This window comes from Bison bison, unplaced genomic scaffold (genome assembly GCF_000754665.1).
Source record: "Bison bison bison isolate TAMUID 2011002044 unplaced genomic scaffold, Bison_UMD1.0 scf7180017864314, whole genome shotgun sequence".
Lineage (NCBI taxonomy): Eukaryota > Metazoa > Chordata > Mammalia > Artiodactyla > Bovidae > Bison > Bison bison.
In genome coordinates this window covers 1117127-1121830 of record NW_011494886.1, presented here as the reverse complement: position 1 = coordinate 1121830, position 4704 = coordinate 1117127, and positions in this window count along the sequence as shown.

The following is a 4704-nucleotide window of genomic DNA, read 5'->3' as shown; positions in this document are numbered from 1 at the left end:
AGAGTCCCTTGGACTGCAAGGAGATCCAACCAGTCCATCTGAAAGGAGATCAGTCCTGGGTGTTCATTGGAAGGACTGATGCTGAGGCTGAAACTCCAATACTTTGGCCACCTCATGCGAAGATTTGACTCATTGGAAAAGACTCTGATGCTGGGATGAATTGGGGGCAGGAGGAGAAGGGGACGATAGAGGATGAGATGGCTGGATGCCATCACTGACTCGATGGACATGGGTTTGGGTGGATCCCGGAAGCTGGTGATGGACAGGGAGGCCCGGTGTGCTGCAATTCATGGGGTCACAAAGAGTCAGACATGACTGAGTGACTGAACTGAACTGAAACCATGGTGGAGGTAATGAAGATAATGGCCAACTCCTTCAAAAGATCCCATGCATGTAATGCTACACTCACTGCCCCCAACCCTGCAGCAGGCTGCCACCAACCCACATCTCTGCTGGACACTCCTGGGCAAGTCTGGGTCAGTCTCTCATGGGGTCACTGCTCCTTTCCCAGGAGAAACTTGGGAGTGAATAAAATAGGATGGGGGCAGGGAAGAAGCTAAATGAAGACACAGGTTCAGCCAAAGTCTGGCCTCAGCCTGAGCCCATGAGGAGCTCTAGGGCATGAATGACACCACAGAGTTGTCCTCCCTGGGCAGAGCACTTTGTGCTGGAAACGCTCAGCACTATGTGCTTTTAATCAACCAGTTATTTCCTAGAGGTTTCCCTGGGTGGGAGTGTCATCTTCCAGGTATTCTTGATGAAATAGCTCCTGGAGGCCAAGGGCAATTCTCAGGAGAAGAGGGCAGCTGTGAGCTGTTAGCAGTCAACTCTCAAAGCAGCTGCCAATAAGTGTGCCGGCCTGGTAAAGAGGGCCAGAGTAGGGCACCAACAGCCTCTACTATACATGGATTTCCATATTAGGAGACCTGGGTTTGAATCCCAACTTCACTACTTAATGGCTTGGGCATTGATCTTGGGCAAGTTTCCCAAATTCCCAAAACCTCATTTTTCTCATTTGTAAAATGGGAGTAATAATTTGTTGTTGTTTTTCAGTCACTAAGTCATGTCCAACTCTTTGCAACCCCATGGACTGCAGCATGCCAGGCTTCCCTGTGCTTACTATCTCCCAGACGTTGCCCTAATTCATGTTCATTGAATCAGTGATGCCGTCCAACCATCTCATCCTCTACCACCCACTTCTCCTCCTGGCCTCAATCTTTTCCAGCATGAGGGTCTTTTCCAATGAGTTGGTTCTTTGCATCAGGCTGACCAAGGTATTGGAGCTTCAGCTTCAGCATCTGTCCTTCCAATGAATATTCAGGGTTGATTTTATCTGTCAATCCCCCGCCTCCTATGAGGCTCCCATTCTCAAGGCAGCAGGTTCTATCATGACTTAAAATTTATGATTTCAAGTTATTTCCCCTATATCATTTTTGATTTTATGCAACTATGTTTTACCCCCTTTTTGTCAGTTAGATTAACTAGTGGTTTGTCTATGTTGTTAATTTTTTCCAAAGAACTAGCATTTTTATTTATTTATTAATTTTACCATTTTCCAGCTATCTGTTTCATTGATTTTTACTTCTATATCTTTATTTTCTTTCTGCTTCCCCCCATTCTAAGTTGGGAATTTTATTCATTTATTTTCAGCTTTTCATTTTATTTATCTAAACATCATAGTGTGTAGAGGTATATATTTTCCTCCAATCACTCCTTTAATTGTATCTCAAAAAATTTTAGGAAGAGTTTATTAATATTTACTGAGTTTCTGTCTACATCAAACTACATTTCTATAGACTTATATGTAAAAGATGGCTTGCTTATATATAAAAACCCTTGGCTCGCGTTTTCTTTTTATTTGAGTCTCTTAAAATTGTTCTTCCACTGTTTTCTCACTTTATGATCTTATTTCCTTTGTAAGTGACTTGGCCTTTTTGCATGGGTATGCAGAAGGCTGCCTCTGTATATTTAAGTCTAAGAGGTTTGATAGACTGTGTCCTAGAGTTGACCATTCTGGGTCATTTCCACCATGTACACAAGGGCTCTTTGAATCATAGATCCAAGTTTTCTAACAGTTACAGAAAATTTTCTTGGATTATAGTTTAAATATTAGTTCTTTTGTCCATTGTTCTGTTTTTCTTTTTCAGAAGTCCCAATGTACATATGTCTAATATTCTTATGTATCTTCTATGTTATTTTTCTCTATGATATTTGTATCTTCTTTTTGGTTTTCTTGAAACTCTCCACTTATTTTCTAAATTCTTAAGTTTTCAGGGAAATCCATTTTTTTTTCTTGAGGACTTTGAAGTTATTCTTCCCATGTAAGATGATATTTCCCCTTCTTCTCCCCCCTGCCCCCACTCCTGCCCCAATTTCTCTTTTAGGTTTTACTTATTGTTCATCATATCTTATTTTACTTGTTCAATTAATTTTGCTTTCCTGGTTAAAATTTTTTATGACACACACACACACACAAAACAGAAAGGAATTCCCTGGCTATCCAGTGGTTAGGACTCTGTGCTTTCATTGCCAGGGCCTGGGATTTAATCCCTGGTAAGAGGAATAGGATCCCACAGACCATATGGTGCAGCCAAAAAAAAAAAAAAATCCTCTCTGTAAAAACCTTAATAACTTATTTAAGGATATTTAATTCAAAGGAAGGAACTGTTAAACATATCCCCACTTTGTAGTTAGGTTTTTGGGGAAATTTTTCATCAGTTTTTCTTCTCATCATTTTTCTTTATAGCAGTTTTGTATGGATACTATCAGACATTTTTGTTCAATGTGTTAATTTTTTCTAATCAGCCCTAATGTGAAGGGGTAAAGTGTTTGGGAGGTTTACTAGGCTTCTTGCTTCAACAGGACCTTCTTTTGTTGGTGTAAAGTAAAAGTGAAAGTCATTCAGTCATGTCAGGGTCTTTGTGATCCTATGGACTACACAGTTCATGGAATTCTCCAGGCGAGAATACTGGTGTGGGTAGCTGTTTCCTTCTCCAGAGGATCTTTCTAACCCAGGAATCGAACCCAGGTCTCCCATATTGCAGGCAGTATCTACCAGCTGAGCCACCAAGGAATGATTCAAAATGTTTTAAATTAGTGGCACATTTTGGGGATAGAGAATGGGCTGATTCATTTTCTGATTTGGGGATTCTCTTGTTTCTGTATCTTAATTTGTATTGCAGTTTCCTTCATTCCTTGTATCTCCAAGCCTCCAAGAAAGGTCTCTCCTGACCAAGTTACCCACTCTTCTCCAGAAATTATATCTTACCAAGATTGCTAGAATTTAGCCTTCACTCTTTAAGTCATTTCTTTTTGCTCTTCCAGGAGCATGTGCTCTGATCCACCTAGCCTCAGATCTGTTCTGTTTTCACACTCAGCACACTCTGCATGGGGACTTCTTTCATGAGGGTGATTTTATTTGTGTTCTGCCATGATGGTTTCTCATTTATATATATTTTTTAACTTTATTCTATTATGGCATGATTCTAGAGCTAACTTTAGAATATTGGGGGTTATTAACTCCCTATAAAAACATGTAATTTGATGCACTATACTCAATCTTCTAGTTTGGCTATAAGAATGAGTGGTGGGTGGTTTTATCTACTCTCTATGTGGATCTGCATCCTTTTTTGACACTGTATGGACAGATTTGGATTAGGAAGTTGCAAATGACATACAGAAACCCAAATGCTTAAAACAGTGAAAGTCGCTCAGTCATGTCTGATTCTTTGCAACCCCATGGACTATACAGTCCATGGAATTCTCCTGGCCAAAATACTGGAGTGGGTAGCCTTTCCCTTCTCCAGGGGATCTTCCCAACGCAGGGATTGAACCCAGGTCTCCTGCATTGCAGGTAGATTCTTTACCAGCTGAGCCACAAGGGAAGCCCAAGACTACTTGAATGGGTAGCCAACCCTTGCCAGTGGATCTTCCCAACCCTGGAATCGAACCTGGGTCTCCTGCACTGCAGGCAGATGCTTTACCAACTGAGCTATGAGGGAAGCCTTTTGTTTTTTTTTTTTGTTTGTTTGTTTGTTTGTGTGTGTGTGTTTTAATTAATTAATTTTTTATTTAAGGATAATTGCTTTACAGAATTTTGCTGTTTTCTGTCAAACCTCAACATGAATAAGCCATAGGAGGACTGGAAACGGTCAGTTTTCATTCCAATCCAAAAGAAAGGCAATGCCAAAGAATGCTCAAACTACCGCACAGTTGCATTCATCTCAAATGCTAGTAAAGTAATGCTCAAAATTCTCCAAGCCAGGCTTCAGTAATACGTGAACCGTGAACTTCCAGATGTTCAAGCTGGTTTTAGAAAAGGCAGAGGAACCAGAGACCAAATTGCCAACATCCGCTGGATCATCGAAAAAGCAAGAGAGTTCCAGAAAAACATCTATTTCTGCTTTGTTGACTATGCCAAAGCCTTTGACTGTGTGGATCACAATAAACTGTGGAAAATTCTGAAATAGATGGGAATACCAGACTACCTGACCTGCCTCTTGAGATATTTGTATGCAGGTCAGGAAGCAACAGTTAGAACTGGACATGAAACAACAGACTGGTTCCAAATAGGAAAAGGCGTACGTCAAGGCTGTATACTGTCACCCTGCTTATTTAACTTCTATGCAGAGTACATTATGAGAAATGCTGGGCTGGAAGAAGCACAAGCTGGAATCAAGATTGCTGAGAGAAATATCAATAACC